A 17,822-nucleotide genomic window follows, 5' to 3' on the forward strand; every position below is an offset into this window, starting at 1 on the left:
CGGGGGCAAACAACCCACTTTGGCACCAAGCCAAAGGAAAAAAAGTTCACTTTGTCCATTTCCTTGTCAGATCCACCTTGGATCATGACAGCCAGTAAGTCTAACCTCTATTGTTGGTGAGATATGTGAAGGGTTTCTGAGGGATGTTATTCTGGATGATCTCACTGAGAATAACTATGTAACGCCATATCAGCATGGGTTTATGAGGAATCGCTCCTGTCACACCAATCTAATCAGCTTTTATGAAGAGGTCAGCTATAGGCTGGACCAAGGTGAGTCATTGGATGTGGTATATCTTGATTTTTCCAAAGTGTTTGATCCCGTGCCACACAAGAGGTTGGTACACAGAATGAGAATGCTGGGTCTGGGGGAAAATGTGTGTAATGGGTAAGTAACTGGCCTAGTGATAGAAAGCAGAGGGGGGTTATAAATGGTATATTCTCTATCTGGGTCGCTGTGGCCAGTGGGGACTGCAGGGGTCGGTGTTGGGACCTCTTCTCTTCATCATATTTATTAACCATCTGGTAGAAGGTTTACACAGTAAAATATCGATATTTGCAGATGATACACAACTATATAAAGCCGTCAATACAAGAGAAGATAGTATTCTGCTACAGATGGATCTGGATAAGTTGGGAACTTGGGCGGAAAGGTGGCGGATGGGGTATAACAATGGTAAATGTAAGGTTATACACATGGGAAGAAGGAATCAATATCACCATTACACACTGAACGGGGAACCACTGGGGAAATCTGACCTGGAGAAGGACTTGGGGATCATAGTTACTGATAAATGGAAGGTTTTACACATGGGAAGAAGGAATCAATTTCTATTTCTCTGGTTCCAGCTCATATTTATTGTGATGCCAACACTTGCTCCCTTTTCCAAGATGGCCGCTGTGTCTGTGCGTATGCGCGGTGGACCGTCTTCTGGTTTGTGTTCTAGAAGACATCTGAGACAGTGACGCGCGGGATTATGATGTCACAGGAAGTTTTCTCATCTGCGCGTTGCTGAGATAGCCGGCAGGGACGCAGTACTGATCGTGTGGCCCGCTGTGACGACCGTCTGCGAATCTGAGCTGCAGTAGCACAGCACCCCGAGTGACCCCGAAACCCCTATACAGGGATCTGGAATTATAGCAAGGCCCAGGGGTAGCTGTCTAGGGGCGCAGTGGACCAGAGCAGAATGATCAACAAGGGATAAAACTAAAACCCGTGATAGTGGTCTGGAGACAGAAGTACAAAAACGTCAGGCAGTAGAATGGTCAGGAATCCAGGCTGAGGTCAGAGTTAATTTTTAGCAATTCACAGAGTAGCACGCAAGGGAACCAAGAATATATCCGGCGGCCTGCAAGACCAGTCCCCAGGTATTTGAGGGATCAGGTCATGCCTCACAGGTTCCCGGACTGATGATGTCATCAGGACCGCCCCAGGACCAGGCTGGATGGAGATGCACCAGCCCCTTCATGACTGATAGAGGAGCGGAGCCTGCGTCCACCAGATTCCTGCGCAGGAGCCCCATCTCTGTTGCCACCATCACTCGGGGGCAATCCACAGCGCCTCCTAGTGGCCGTGGCCGGAACAGCAGGCCCTGAATCAGACGGTGATGTGACAGTCCGGCGCCTCCTAGTGGCCGAGGCCGGGACAGCAGGCCCTGAGTCTGATGGCGACGTGACACCCGCCCCTCATGGGATTTGTGATGAAGGAGCAGCCGCCATCTTAGATATGGGGCCACATGTCTGAGCTTGGCATCCATTTTGGTCTAAGTTCAGGAATTACAGGCAGTTAACGGCTTCTATACCCCCAGGTGCTGTGTACTTAGTGAATACAAGCAGGATTTAGTGTTCCAATGCTAAATAGCCAGGGCCATTGGTGTGATAATGAGGATAGGCCCAAAACATAGCTTCAAAGCTCAGGTACGGAGCCGTGCCAGCAGGGGGCCGGAAAAAAGCCTGAGGGCTTCAATTAGAATGTACCTGCTAGCAGATGCAGGAATATACGTCCTTTGTGTGTCCCAGACGCTTTGGCTCCATCCTAGGAGCATGGATTATTAGCCCACCCTCTGACACAGGGGGAGGAACCTAGCGTGTTTAAGGACTAGCAGCCCCTGACAGACATTCATTCCTTCACACAGAAGATCCGGACGATGACTATCTAAGAAGGACCTGGGGACAGACCTGCCGAGGGGAGCAGCGGCCCATGCTTTGGGGGTCTGTCCAGCAACTAAGATTCTTGTACCTGTGGACTGCAGAGCTACCAGCACCCACATGACCCTACAATCTGGTAAATTGACCTCCAGCTTAATATCTTAAGTCCTGTGCCCTTATTGTTATATCTTTTCTCTGACTGTAAATTTACTGTATATTTCTGTAATTATCTAGTGCGCCCTTAAGGCAATTAAACTATAAACTTAATCTTGGGCTGATGCTTTTACTCTGATCACGAATCTTAGAACCCCCAGGTAACAGGACCTCCTCCCCGGCGACCATTTGCTCTAGGTGCAGTTCCCTTACTGACCTGAGAGACAAAGGGGGGCGCCGGAGAGCCGTGCCTGTGTAGTTACGTCACGGTGGTGACGTGGGAGGAATGGGTCTGTGTGTTCCTCCACAGGATTACTATGGTCATTGAGCACAGCTGTGATGGGGTATTTAATATTTGGCACAAGTGGCGGTCCACACAGCCCCCCGAGGAAGCTCACATGTCGGGGCTTGTGGTGAACGTGCTCAGCAGATCCCATATGGGTAAGCACTATTTGTGGCACTTTACACAGGTTTAGTTGTCATTCTATTAGGGCCATGTGCGGGGGGAAGATGTGACACTCTGCTAGATTTAGCAAATGCTGGCCTCTTCTCTCACTTCTTGTCGGGAACATCGCACTGAACTTGCTCACTGAGCCAGTGCGTGTGTCCTGAGTAAAGCAAACTGTGCTCAGAGATACCTGTGGAGCGGGCAGCAACCGAGTAGATGTGTACTTCAGAGCAGCAGGACCTGAATCATGTGACTGCTGGGGGCGTGGCCTAAGCTCCAGAGAGCTAGGAGCTGCAGGAGAACTCCTAGCAGGGTAACTGCGAGACAAAGTTACCAGGGGCATAGACAGGGAGGATAGTCAGGACGTAGCCAATGAGTCACACACAGAGATAGCTGCAAGGTACCAGAGGGGCGAGCAGAGAGTAGTCAGAACCATATAAACAAGCTATAACAACAAACAGGCACACGGGGGTCGGCACACTCGGCCAAAGGCAAAAGTATAACTGGCAGGGATTGAAGCCACCCAGAGGTTTATGAAGCTCTCCCAGAACCAGAAAGAGGCCACAATCATTAACCCCAGGTGTGCAGGTCAAAACCTGCACTGAGCTCCAGACGCACGCGTGACGTTATATCGCGGGGGGCCGCACGCGTGACGTTATATCGCGGGGGGCCGCACGCGTGACGTTATATCGCGGGGGGCCGCACGCGTGACGTTATATAGCGGGGGGGGCCGCACGCGTGACGTTATATCGCGGGGGGGCCGCACGCGTGACGTTATATCGCGGGGGGGCGCACGCGTGACGTTATATAGCGGGGGGGGCCGCACGCGTGACGTTATATCGCGGGGGGGCGCACGCGTGACGTTATATCGCGGGGGGGCGCACGCGTGACGTTATATCGCGGGGGGCCGCACGCGTGACGTTATATAGCGGGGGGGCCGCACGCGTGACGTTATATCGCGGGGGGGCCGCACGCGTGACGTTATATAGCGGGGGGGGCCGCACGCGTGACGTTATATCGCGGGGGGGCCGCACGCGTGACGTTATATCGCGGGGGGGGCGCACGCGTGACGTTATATAGCGGGGGGGCCGCACGCGTGACGTTATATCGCGGGGGGGCCGCACGCGTGACGTTATATAGCGGGGGGGGCCGCACGCGTGACGTTATATCGCGGGGGGGCCGCACGCGTGACGTTATATAGCGGGGGGGGCCGCACGCGTGACGTTATATCGCGGGGGGGCCGCACGCGTGACGTTATATCGCGGGGGGGCGCACGCGTGACGTTATATAGCGGGGGGGCCGCACGCGTGACGTTATATAGCGGGGGGGGCCGCACGCGTGACGTTATATCGCGGGGGGGCCGCACGCGTGACGTTATATCGCGGGGGGGCGCACGCGTGACGTTATATAGCGGGGGGGGCCGCACGCGTGACGTTATATAGCGGGGGGGGCCGCACGCGTGACGTTATATCGCGGGGGGGCCGCACGCGTGACGTTATATCGCGGGGGGGCGCACGCGTGACGTTATATAGCGGGGGGGCCGCACGCGTGACGTTATATAGCGGGGGGGGCCGCACGCGTGACGTTATATCGCGGGGGGGCCGCACGCGTGACGTTATATCGCGGGGGGCGCACGCGTGACGTTATATCGCGGGGGGGCGCACGCGTGACGTTATATCGCGGGGGGGCCGCACGCGTGACGTTATATCGCGGGGGGGCCGCACGCGTGACGTTATATCGCGGGGGGGCCGCACGCGTGACGTTATATCGCGGGGGGGGCCGCACGCGTGACGTTATATCGCGGGGGGGCCGCACGCGTGACGTTATATCGCGGGGGGGCCGCACGCGTGACGTTATATCGCGGGGGGGCGCACGCGTGACGTTATATCGCGGGGGGGCGCACGCGTGACGTTATATCGCGGGGGGCGCACGCGTGACGTTATATCGCGGGGGGGCGCACGCGTGACGTTATATAGCGGGGGGGGCCGCACGCGTGACGTTATATCGCGGGGGGGGCCGCACGCGTGACGTTATATCGCGGGGGGGCGCACGCGTGACGTTATATCGCGGGGGGGCGCACGCGTGACGTTATATCGCGGGGGGGGCCGCACGCGTGACGTTATATCGCGGGGGGGCCGCACGCGTGACGTTATATAGCGGGGGGGCCGCACGCGTGACGTTATATAGCGGGGGGGGCCGCACGCGTGACGTTATATCGCGGGGGGGCCGCACGCGTGACGTTATATCGCGGGGGGGCCGCACGCGTGACGTTATATCGCGGGGGGGCGCACGCGTGACGTTATATCGCGGGGGGGCGCACGCGTGACGTTATATCGCGGGGGGGCCGCACGCGTGACGTTATATCGCGGGGGGGCCGCACGCGTGACGTTATATCGCGGGGGGGCGCACGCGTGACGTTATATAGCGGGGGGGCGCACGCGTGACGTTATATCGCGGGGGGGCCGCACGCGTGACGTTATATCGCGGGGGGGCGCACGCGTGACGTTATATCGCGGGGGGGGCGCACGCGTGACGTTATATAGCGGGGGGCGCACGCGTGACGTTATATAGCGGGGGGGCCGCACGCGTGACGTTATATCGCGGGGGGGCGCACGCGTGACGTTATATCGCGGGGGGGCCGCACGCGTGACGTTATATCGCGGGGGGGCGCACGCGTGACGTTATATCGCGGGGGGGGCGCACGCGTGACGTTATATAGCGGGGGGGCCGCACGCGTGACGTTATATAGCGGGGGGGCGCACGCGTGACGTTATATAGCGGGGGGGCCGCACGCGTGACGTTATATAGCGGGGGGGCGCACACGTGACGTTATATCGCGGGGGGGCCGCACGCGTGACGTTATATCGCGGGGGGGCCGCACGCGTGACGTTATATAGCGGGGGGGCGCACGCGTGACGTTATATAGCGGGGGGGCCGCACGCGTGACGTTATATCGCGGGGGGGCCGCACGCGTGACGTTATATAGCGGGGGGGCCGCACGCGTGACGTTATATCGCGGGGGGGCCGCACGCGTGACGTTATATAGCGGGGGGGCCGCACGCGTGACGTTATATCGCGGGGGGGCCGCACGCGTGACGTTATATCGCGGGGGGGCCGCACGCGTGACGTTATATCGCGGGGGGGCCGCACGCGTGACGTTATATCGCGGGGGGGCCGCACGCGTGACGTTATATAGCGGGGGGGCGCACGCGTGACGTTATATAGCGGGGGGGCCGCACGCGTGACGTTATATCGCGGGGGGGGCCGCACGCGTGACGTTATATCGCGGGGGGGGCCGCACGCGTGACGTTATATAGCGGGGGGGGCCGCACGCGTGACGTTATATCGCGGGGGGGCCGCACGCGTGACGTTATATCGCGGGGGGGGCCGCACGCGTGACGTTATATCGCGGGGGGGCCGCACGCGTGACGTTATATAGCGGGGGGGCCGCACGCGTGACGTTATATAGCGGGGGGGCCGCACGCGTGACGTTATATAGCGGGGGGGCCGCACGCGTGACGTTATATCGCGGGGGGGCCGCACGCGTGACGTTATATAGCGGGGGGGCCGCACGCGTGACGTTATATCGCGGGGGGCGCACGCGTGACGTTATATCGCGGGGGGGCCGCACGCGTGACGTTATATCGCGGGGGGGCGCACGCGTGACGTTATATCGCGGGGGGGCGCACGCGTGACGTTATATCGCGGGGGGGCGCACGCGTGACGTTATATCGCGGGGGGGCCGCACGCGTGACGTTATATCGCGGGGGGGCCGCACGCGTGACGTTATATCGCGGGGGGTGCACGCTCCGGTGGTGACGTCACGTCCGCCGACCTCGCTGTATTTCGGGCCGCTGTTTTCTGTGTCACGAGCAGAAATAGCAGCACTGGTATTTATACCCCGCCCGGCCCTGAATCCAGATGACGCCACGCCCCCGCCTCTTCTAATTGGTTAAATGACCGTAGACTCCACCCATTCTGCAGGGCTGATAACAACCAGCGGCACATGCGGGGGGGATGCGCCCGGTGAGCGGCTCTGCGGGCTGCGCTGTGTGTGGAGGGCGCTCTGATCCCCCCTGTGATTCTGTAGACATTGGAAGCGGCAGCCGCTGATAATCGCAATTGCCGGGCGTCAACTCGTCCGAACCCCGCCTTAATATCACGCTATTGCGCCTGCGCAGTGGGTCTCCGCTTGTGACATTTTGTCGTGAGCGCGCTGCGTTACGTCATCACGTTGAATTTTCTGGTCTCACTTCTGCGCTGTATGCGCGTTCACGCTGTTTGTGCACGTGTACGTACCTGTCGTGGCCGAGCCTCAGCCGGGCGGTTCTTCTGCTGCCGGAACCCGGAGTTCTAGTGAGGTAATAACGGCCGCCGCCCGAGGGAGGGACGAGCCCCGAGAACCGGCCCGAGAGCTGCAGAGCGCGCACCCAGCGAGCAGCGGCCCAGCACTGCCCGGCGGCGAGAGGTGAGGGACGGGGAGCGGGCGGCGGAGGAGGAGGCCCGGGGTGTGTGACCGGCAGGGGGCGCAGAGTCTGTGAGGCTACACTGTACAGATCATTGGAGTGTGTGTGTGGGGGGAGGGTGTGTGTGTGTGGGGAGAGTGTGTGTGTGTGGGGAGAGTGTGTGTGTGTGTGTGTGGGGAGAGTGTGTGTGTGTGTGGAGGGTGTGTGTGTGTGTGTGGAGGGTGTGTGTGTGTGTGGGGAGGGTGTGTGTGTGTGTGGGGAGGGTGTGTGTGTGCGTGGGGAGGGTGTGTGTGCGCGTGGGGAGGGTGTGTGTGTGCGTGGGGAGGGTGTGTGTGTGCGTGGGGAGAGTGTGTGTGTGTGTGGGGAGAGTGTGTGTGTGTGTGGGGAGAGTGTGTGTGTGTGTGGGGAGAGTGTGTGTGTGTGTGGGGAGAGAGTGTGTGTGTGTGGGGAGAGAGTGTGTGTGTGTGTGGGGAGAGAGTGTGTGTGTGTGTGGGGAGAGAGTGTGTGTGTGTGTGGGGAGAGAGTGTGTGTGTGTGTGGGGAGAGAGTGTGTGTGTGTGTGGGGAGAGAGTGTGTGTGTGTGTGGGGAGAGAGTGTGTGTGTGTGTGGGGAGAGAGTGTGTGTGTGTGTGGGGAGAGAGTGTGTGTGTGTGTGGGGAGAGAGTGTGTGTGGGGAGAGTGAGTGTGTGTGGGGAGAGTGAGTGTGTGTGGGGAGAGTGAGTGTGTGTGGGGAGAGTGAGTGTGTGTGGGGAGAGTGAGTGTGTGTGGGGAGAGTGAGTGTGTGTGGGGAGAGTGAGTGTGTGTGGGGAGAGTGAGTGTGTGTGTGTGGGAGAGTGAGTGTGTGTGTGTGGGGAGAGTGAGTGTGTGTGTGTGGGGAGAGTGTGGGGTGTGTGTAGGGGAGAGTGTGGGGTGGGGTGTGTGTAGGGGAGAGTGTGGGGTGGGGTGTGTGTAGGGGAGAGTGTGTGTGTGTGTGTGTGTAGGGGAGGGGGTGGGGTGTGTGTAGGGGAGAGAGTGTGTGTGTGTGTGTGTGTAGGGGAGAGTGTGGGGAGAGTGTGTGTGTGTGGGGAGAGTGTGTGTGTGTGGGGAGAGTGTGTGGAGAGTGTGTGTGTGTGGGGAGAGTGTGTGTGTGTGGGGAGAGTGTGGGGTGGGGTGTGTGTAGGGGAGAGTGTGGGGTGGGGTGTGTGTAGGGGAGAGTGTGTGTGTGTGGGGGGAGGGTGTGTGTGTGGGGAGAGTGTGTGTGTGTGTGTGTGTGTGTGTGTGGGGAGAGTGTGTGTGTGGGGGGAGGGTGTGTGTGTGTGGGGAGGGTGTGTGTGTGTGGGGAGAGTGTGTGTGTGTGGGGAGGGTGTGTGTGTGTGTGGGGAGGGTGTGTGTGTGTGTGGGGAGGGTGTGTGTGTGTGGGGAGGGTGTGTGTGTGTGGGGAGAGTGTGTGTGTGTGTGTGGGGAGAGTGTGTGTGTGTGTGGGGAGAGTGTGTGTGTGTGTGGGGAGTGTGTGTGTGTGTGGGGAGAGTGTGTGTGTGTGTGGGGAGAGTGTGTGTGTGTGTGGGGAGAGTGTGTGTGTGTGGGGAGAGTGTGTGTGTGTGTGTGGGGAGAGTGTGTGTGTGTGTGGGGAGAGTGTGTGTGTGTGTGGGGAGAGTGTGTGTGTGTGGGGAGAGTGTGTGTGTGTGGGGAGAGAGTGTGTGTGTGGGGAGAGAGTGTGTGTGTGTGGGGAGAGAGTGTGTGTGTGTGGGGAGAGAGTGTGTGTGTGTGGGGAGAGTGTGTGTGTGTGGGGAGAGTGTGTGTGGGGAGAGTGTGTGTGTGTGGGGAGAGTGTGTGTGTGGGGAGAGTGTGTGTGGGGAGAGTGAGTGTGTGTGGGGAGAGTGTGGGTGTGAGTGTGTGTGTGTGTGGGGAGAGTGTGGGGTGGGGTGTGTGTAGGGGAGAGTGTGTGTGTGTGTGTAGGGGAGAGTGTGGGGTGGGGTGTGTGTAGGGGAGAGTGTGGGGTGGGGTGTGTGTAGGGGAGGGGGTGGGGTGTGTGTAGGGGAGAGAGTGTGTGTGTGTGTAGGGGAGAGGGTGGGGTGTGTGTGTGTGGGGAGAGTGTGTGTGTGTGGGGAGAGTGTGGGGTGGGGTGTGTGTAGGGGAGAGTGTGTGTGTGTGGGGAGAGTGTGGGGTGGGGTGTGTGTGTGGGGAGAGTGTGGGGTGGTGTGTGTGTGGGGAGAGTGTGTGTGTGTGGGGAGAGTGTGTGTGTGTGGGGAGAGTGTGTGTGTGTGTGGGGAGAGTGTGTGTGTGTGGGGAGAGTGTGTGTGTGTGGGGAGAGTGTGTGTGGGGAGAGTGTGTGTGTGTGGGGAGAGTGTGTGTGTGTGGGGAGAGTGTGTGTGTGTGTGGGGAGAGTGTGTGTGTGTGTGGGGGAGTGTGTGTGTGTGTGGGGAGAGTGTGTGTGTGTGTGGGGAGAGTGTGTGTGTGTGTGGGGGGGGGGTGTGTGTGTGTGGGGGGAGTGTGTGTGTGTGTGTGTGTGTGGGAGAGTGTGTGTGTGTGTGTGTGTGTGGGGAGAGTGTGTGTGTGTGTGTGTGTGTGGGGGGAGTGTGTGTGTGTGTGTGTGGGGAGAGTGTGTGTGTGGGGAGAGTGTGTGTGTGTGTGTGTGTGTGTGTGTGGAGAGTGTGTGTGTGTGTGGGGAGAGTGTGTGGGGAGAGTGTGTGTGTGTGGAGAGTGTGTGTGTGTGTGGAGAGTGTGTGTGTGTGTGGAGAGTGTGTGTGTGTGGGGAGTGTGTGTGTGGGGAGAGTGAGTGTGTGTGTGTGGGGGAGTGTGTGTGTGTGTGTGTGGGGAGAGTGTGTGTGTGTGTGGGGTGGGGTGTGTGTAGGGGAGAGTGTGTGTGTGTGTGTAGGGGAGAGTGTGTGTGTGTGTGTAGGGGAGGGGGTGGGGTGTGTGTAGGGGAGAGAGTGTGTGTGTGTGTGTAGGGGGGGGGTGGGGTGGGGTGTGTGTAGGGGAGAGTGTGTGTGGGGAGAGTGTGGGGTGGGGTGTGTGTGGGGAGAGTGTGGGGTGGGGTGTGTGTAGGGGAGAGTGTGGGGTGGGGTGTGTGTAGGGGAGAGTGTGGGGTGGGGTGTGTGTGGGGAGAGTGTGGGGTGGGGTGTGTGTAGGGGAGAGTGTGTGTGTGTGGGGAGAGTGTGGGGTGTGTGTAGGGGAGAGTGTGTGTGTGTGGGGAGAGTGTGGGGTGGGGTGTGTGTAGGGGAGAGTGTGTGTGTGTGTGGGGAGAATGTGGGGTGTGTGTAGGGGAGAGTGTGTGTGTGTGGGGAGAGTGTGGGGTGGGGTGTGTGTAGGGGAGAGTGTGTGTGTGTGTGGGGAGAGTGTGGGGTGGGGTGTGTGTAGGGGAGAGTGTGTGTGTGTGTGGGGTGTGTGTAGGGGAGAGTGTGTGTGTGTGTGGGGAGAGTGTGGGGTGTGTGTAGGGGAGAGAGTGTGTGTGTGTGTGTGTGTGTGTGGGGTGGGGTGTGTGTAGGGGAGAGTGTGTGTGTGTGTGTGTGTGGAGAGTGTGGGGTGGGGTGTGTGTAGGGGAGAGTGTGTGTGTGTGTGGGGAGAGTGTGGGGTGGGGTGTGTGTAGGGGAGAGTGTGTGTGTGTGTGGGGAGAGTGTGGGGTGGGGTGTGTGTAGGGGAGAGTGTGTGTGTGTGTGTGGGGAGAGTGTGGGGTGGGGTGTGTGTAGGGGAGAGTGTGTGTGTGTGTGGGGAGAGTGTGGGGTGGGGTGTGTGTAGGGGAGAGTGTGTGTGTGTGTGTGGGGAGAGTGTGGGGTGGGGTGTGTGTAGGGGAGAGTGTGTGTGTGTGTGTGTGGGGAGAGTGTGGGGTGGGGTGTGTGTAGGGGAGAGTGTGTGTGTGTGTGTGTGGGGAGAGTGTGGGGTGGGGTGTGTGTAGGGGAGAGTGTGTGTGTGTGTGTGTGGGGAGAGTGTGGGGTGGGGTGTGTGTAGGGGAGAGTGTGTGTGTGTGTGTGGAGAGTGTGGGGTGGGGTGTGTGTGGGGAGAGTGTGGGGTGGGGTGTGTGTGTGGGGAGAGTGTGGGGTGGGGTGTGTGTAGGGGAGAGTGTGTGTGTGTGTGTGGGGAGAGTGTGGGGTGGGGTGTGTGTAGGGGAGTGTGTGTGTGTGTGGGGAGTGTGGGGTGGGGTGTGTGTAGGGGAGAGTGTGTGTGTGTGTGGGGAGAGTGTGGGGTGGGGTGTGTGTAGGGGAGAGTGTGTGTGTGTGTGGGGAGTGTGGGGTGGGGTGTGTGTAGGGGAGAGTGTGTGTGTGTGTGTGGGGAGAGTGTGGGGTGGGGTGTGTGTAGGGGAGAGTGTGTGTGTGGGGAGAGTGTGGGGTGGGGTGTGTGTAGGGGAGAGTGTGTGTGTGTGTGTGTGTGTGGGGAGAGTGTGGGGTGGGGTGTGTGTAGGGGAGAGTGTGTGTGTGTGTGTGTGGGGAGAGTGTGGGGTGGGGTGTGTGTAGGGGAGAGTGTGTGTGTGTGTGTGTGGGGTGGGGTGTGTGTAGGGGAGAGTGTGTGTGTGTGTGTGTGGGGAGAGTGTGGGGTGGGGTGTGTGTGGGGAGAGTGTGGGGTGGGGTGTGTGTAGGGGAGAGTGTGTGTGTGTGTGGGGAGAGTGTGGGGTGGGGTGTGTGTAGGGGAGAGTGTGTGTGTGTGTGGGGAGAGTGTGGGGTGGGGTGTGTGTAGGGGAGAGTGTGTGTGTGTGTGGGGAGAGTGTGGGGTGGGGTGAGTGTAGGGGAGTGTGTGTGTGTGTGGGGAGAGTGTGGGGTGGGGTGTGTGTAGGGGAGAGTGTGTGTGTGTGTGGGGAGAGTGTGGGGTGGGGTGTGTGTAGGGGAGAGTGTGTGTGTGTGGGGAGAGTGTGGGGTGGGGTGTGTGTAGGGGAGAGTGTGTGTGTGTGGGGAGAGTGTGGGGTGGGGTGTGTGTAGGGGAGAGTGTGTGTGTGGGGAGAGTGTGGGGTGGGGTGTGTGTAGGGGAGAGTGTGTGTGTGGGGAGAGTGTGGGGTGGGGTGTGTGTAGGGGAGAGAGTGTGTGTGTGTGTGTGTGTGTGGAGAGTGTGGGGTGTGTGTGTGTGTGTGTGGGGAGAGTGTGGGGTGGGGTGTGGGGAGAGTGAGTGTGTGTGTGTGTGGGGGGAGAGTGTGTGTGTGGGGAGAGTGTGGGGTGTGTGTAGGGGAGAGTGTGTGTGTGTGTGTGGGGAGAGTGTGGGGTGGGGTGTGTGTAGGGGAGAGTGTGTGTGTGTGTGTGTGTGGAGAGTGTGGGGTGTGTGTGTGTGTGTGTGTGGGGAGAGTGTGGGGTGGGGTGTGTGTGGGGAGAGGGTGGGGTGGGGTGTGTGTGGGGAGAGTGAGTGTGTGTGTGTGTGGGGGAGAGTGTGCGTGTGGCTGGTATATACAGCTCTGGCAAATATTAAGGCTGTGTGCACATGCTGCAGATTCTGCTGCGGTGTACAGGACCATTAACATCAATGGTAAATAAGTCCGCTGTGAAGACAGTGCGGATTTTTCCGTGCGCATTTGTTGTGGTTTCAGAACCACAGCATGTGAATTCTTAGTGCGGATTCCGCTGCGGTTTTGGCATCTGCTCCTTGACAGGTCTCAAACCGCAGAGAAAAACTGCAGGTCTCTTGACAAATCCGCAGCACAATCCTCCGCAGCGTCTGCACACAGCCGAAGAGCGCACTGCACAGTTGTATAACAATCCGCTTCTCTCCGTGTCTGGCCGCCATTCCTCCATCCCAGTGTCAGCTGAATTCCAACCAGAGTCCACCTCATTCTGCTAGGGCTGTGTGCACACAGAGCTTTTTGGATCTGCGGATTTTGTAGTAAAATCCGCTTTGCCTGCGGCTTTGCCCCTCATAATGGATGAGGTGTGAAACTGCAGCGGTTCTGCACAAAAGAATTGACATGCTGTGGATTGTAAACCGCAGCAAAACCGTGCGGAAAAATCTGCAGCATGTGCACAGTGTTTTTTTTACATAGGAAAAGTACTGTACAACACGGCAGAATCCGCAGCGTGTGCACACAGCCTTAATGCGCTTCTGATCAGGTGATCACCTGAACCAAATCTTATCCAACAAAGGAAAGTATAAAAACCCTGCTGTGGTGTTCACAATCCTCCTGCAATAGGACAAGCTGGACGGCAAAACAAGTGCTAGTAATATCCCAAAAGTAATAGGAATGAAAAAATAACATTTAACCATGTCAAAGGAGTTGAAAAGAAAAGTCTTGAGTGAGGAAAAGAAGGGCTCAGTTCTGGCTTTACTAGCAGAGGGATACAGTGAGCGTCATGTTGCCTCCATCCTTACAATTTCTAAGACGGCAGTCCACTACAACAAGGTCACGCAGCAGACATTGGGGACAACAAAGCTACAGACCGGCAGAAGGTGAAAACGACTCTGCACTGACCGGGATGACCGTCATCTTATTCAAATGTCACTCAGCAACCGCAGGATGACATCAAATGACCTACAAAAGGAATAGCAAATGGCAGCTGGGGTGAAGTGCACGGCAAAAACAGTTCATAACCGGCTCCTAGAGGCAGGGCTCATGTCATGTAAAGCTGGAAAAAAGCCTTTTATCACTGAGAAGCAAAGGAGAGCCAGGCTGAAGTTTGCCAGGGACAATAAGGATTGGACCATAGAGGACTGGAGTAAGGCCGGTTTCACATTTGCGCTTTATAGCGCAGCGATGGCCAGCACACGGCCGCCGCTAAGCCCCGCTCCCTGCCCGCCCCTTCTGGTCATCGCCGCCTACTAGCGCACATGGATGCTTGCGATCTGCGCACCCTAACTTTAGCATAGGGTGCGCAGATCGTGCACTGGTCATGCGCTAGCAGGATTTTGCCTTCGGCTGCGCACTTTTGAAGTTGCGCCTGTATGCGCCGAACGCAGCATGTTGCATTTCGGTGCGCACGGCGATCCTTCAAAAGTGTGCAACGCACGGTAAAATCCTGCTAGCGCATGACCAGTGCACGATCTGCGCACCCTATGCTAAAGATAGACGTCCGCCGACATGGCCGAACGGAGCATGTAATGTTTTTTCGGGCGACCAGATCCGCACTTCTCACTGCGCATGCCCGAAAGTCTTCGCTCAGCCGGAAATTTAGCCCTAAAGTCTGGCGGCTGGAAAATCTCTCTCTCTATCGTGTCAAACATTATGGTCAGTTCAGAAACGGATCCGCCATTTTAGCGAATTTTGACTGGACACAAAAACTGATGTGTGAAACAGGCCTTAGATATAAGTCCGGTCCGTTATCAGCTTCTGTCCGGTCAGATAGCAACTCCAGGTAGCGTATAAGGACCAGCCGGACTCACGGACGCGGGGAATCGGGTGTCGCGATAAAAGATTATTTGATCTTGTAATTGGTGAAAGGCGCAGTAGATAATACAGCTATATACAGAGTAATATACAGAGATTACAGCCAGAGGGGCAGATACAGGGAGGGCACAGGATGGGGCAGCAGTCAGCTGAATAATACAGATATATACAGAGTAATATCCAGAGATTACAGCCAGAGGTGCAGATAGAGGGAGGGCACAGGATGGGGCAGCAGTCAGCTGAATAATACAGATATATACAGAGTAATATCCAGAGATTACAGCCAGAGGTGCAGATACAGGGAGGGCACAGGATGGGGCAGCAGTCAGCTGGATAATACAGATATATACAGAGTAATATCCAGAGATTACAGCCAGAGGTGCAGATAGAGGGAGGGCACAGGATGGAGCAGCAGTCAGCTGGATAATACATATATATACAGAGTAATATACAGAGATTACAGCCAGAGGTGCAGATACAGGGAGGGCACAGGATGGGACAGCAGTCAGCTGGATAATACAGATATATACAGAGTAATATACAGAGATTACAGCCAGAGGTGCAGATACAGGGAGGGCACAGGATGGGGCAGCAGTCAGCTGGATAATACAGATATATACAGAGTAATATACAGAGATTACAGCCAGAGGTGAAGATACAGGGAGGGCACAGGATGGGGCAGCAGTCAGCTGGATAATACAGATCTATACAGAGTAATATACAGAGATTACAGCCAGAGGTGCAGATACAGGGAGGGCACAGGATGGGACAGCAGTCAGCTGGATAATACAGATATATACAGAGTAATATACAGAGATTACAGCCAGAGGTGCAGATACAGGGAGGGCACAGGATGGGGCAGCAGTCAGCTGGATAATACAGATATATACAGAGTAATATACAGAGATTACAGCCAGAGGTGCAGATACAGGGAGGGCACAGGATGGGACAGCAGTCAGCTGGATAATACAGATATATACAGAGTAATATACAGAGATTACAGCCAGAGGTGCAGATACAGGGAGGGCACAGGATGGGACAGCAGTCAGCTGGATAATACAGATATATACAGAGTAATATACAGAGATTACAGCCAGAGGTGCAGATACAGGGAGGGCACAGGATGGGACAGCAGTCAGCTGGATAATACAGATATATACAGAGTAATATACAGAGATTACAGCCAGAGGTACAGATACAGGGAGGGCACAGGATGGGACAGCAGTCAGCTGGATAATACAGATATATATAGAGAAATATACAGAGATTACAGCCAGAGGTGCAGATACAGGGAGGGCACAGGATGGGGCAGCAGTCAGCTGGATAATACAGATCTATACAGAGTAATATACAGAGATTACAGCCAGAGGTGCAGATACAGGGAGGGCACAGGATGGGACAGCAGTCAGCTGGATAATACAGATATATACAGAGTAATATACAGAGATTACAGCCAGAGGTGCAGATACAGGGAGGGCACAGGATGGGGCAGCAGTCAGCTGGATAATACAGATATATACAGAGTAATATACAGAGATTACAGCCAGAGGTGCAGATACAGGGAGGGCACAGGATGGGACAGCAGTCAGCTGGATAATACAGATCTATACAGAGTAATATACAGAGATTACAGCCAGAGGTGCAGATACAGGGAGGGCACAGGATGGGACAGCAGTCAGCTGGATAATACAGATATATACAGAGTAATATACAGAGATTACAGCCAGAGGTGCAGATACAGGGAGGGCACAGGATGGGGCAGCAGTCAGCTGGATAATACAGATATATACAGAGTAATATACAGAGATTACAGCCAGAGGTGCAGATACAGGGAGGACACAGGATGGGACAGCAGTCAGCTGGATAATACAGATATATACAGAGTAATATACAGAGATTACAGCCAGAGGTGCAGATACAGGGAGGGCACAGGATGGGGCAGCAGTCAGCTGGATAATACAGATATATACAGAGTAATATACAGAGATTACAGCCAGAGGTGCAGATACAGGGAGGGCACAGGTTGGGACAGCAGTCAGCTGGATAATACAGATATATACAGAGTAATATCCAGAGATTACAGCCAGAGGTGCAGATACAGGGAGGGCACAGGATGGGACAGCAGTCAGCTGGATAATACAGCTATATACAGAGTAATATACAGAGATTACAGCCAGAGGTGCAGATACAGGGAGGACACAGGATGGGACAGCAGTCAGCTGGATAATACAGATATATACAGAGTAATATACAGAGATTACAGCCAGAGGTGCAGATACAGGAGGGCACAGGATGGGACAGCAGTCAGCTGGATAATACAGATATATACAGAGTAATATACAGATATTACAGCCAGAGGTGCAGATACAGGGAGGGCACAGGATGGGGCAGCAGTCAGCTGGATAATACAGCTATATACAGAGTAATATACAGAGATTACAGCCAGAGGTGCAGATACAGGGAGGGCACAGGTTGGGACAGCAGTCAGCTGGATAATACAGATATATACAGAGTAATATCCAGAGATTACAGCCAGAGGTGCAGATACAGGGAGGGCACAGGATGGGACAGCAGTCAGCTGGATAATACAGCTATATACAGAGTAATATACAGAGATTACAGCCAGAGGTGCAGACACAGGGAGGACACAGGATGGGACAGCAGTCAGCTGGATAATACAGCTATATACAGAGTAATATACAGAGATTACAGCCAGAGGTGCAGATACAGGGAGGACTCAGGATGGGACCGCAGTCAGCTGGATAATACAGATATATACAGAGATTACAGCCAGAGGTGCAGATACAGGGAGGGCACAGGATGGGGCAGCAGTCAGCTGGATAATACAGATATATACAGAGTAATATACAGAGATTACAGCCAGAGGTGCAGATACAGGGAGGGCACAGGATGGGACAGCAGTCAGCTGGATAATACAGATATATACAGAGTAATATACAGAGATTACAGCCAGAGGTGCAGATACAGGGAGGGCACAGGATGGGGCAGCAGTCAGCTGGATAATACAGATATATACAGAGTAATATACAAAGATTACAGCCAGAGGGGCAGATACAGGCAGGGCACAGGATGGGACAGCAGTCAGCTGGATAATACAGATATATACAGAGTAATATACAGAGATTACAGCCAGAGGTGCAGATACAGGGAGGGCACAGGATGGGACTGCAGTCAGCTGGATAATACAGATATATACAGAGTAATATACAGAGATTACAGCCAGAGGTGCAGATACAGGGAGGGCACAGGATGGGACAGCAGTCAGCTGGATAATACAGATATATACAGAGTAATATACAAAGATTACAGCCAGAGGGGC

General features: G+C 56.0%; 2 protein-coding genes across 3 annotated transcripts in view; both read left to right on the forward strand.

Annotated features, from left to right (window-relative positions):
- LOC141069372 (uncharacterized) overlaps positions 1-17,822 on the forward strand; it is a 74,698-nt gene that overhangs the window by 26,951 nt on the left and 29,925 nt on the right. The gene's annotated exons all lie outside the window — the stretch shown is intronic.
- Positions 6,966-17,822, forward strand: part of RHOA (ras homolog family member A) — a 46,771-nt gene continuing 35,914 nt past the window's right edge. The window contains exon 1 of one of the 2 annotated variants that reach the window (XM_073558900.1): positions 6,966-7,109. The gene's annotated coding sequence lies outside the window, so the exon portion shown is untranslated. Of the gene's footprint in view, positions 7,217-17,822 lie in introns of both variants that reach the window. The other variant, XM_073558898.1, reaches the window with a different exon arrangement.

This window comes from Dendrobates tinctorius, unplaced genomic scaffold (genome assembly GCF_039654945.1).
Source record: "Dendrobates tinctorius isolate UK_male_01 unplaced genomic scaffold, ASM3965494v1 ptg000261l, whole genome shotgun sequence".
NCBI lineage: Eukaryota > Metazoa > Chordata > Amphibia > Anura > Dendrobatidae > Dendrobates > Dendrobates tinctorius.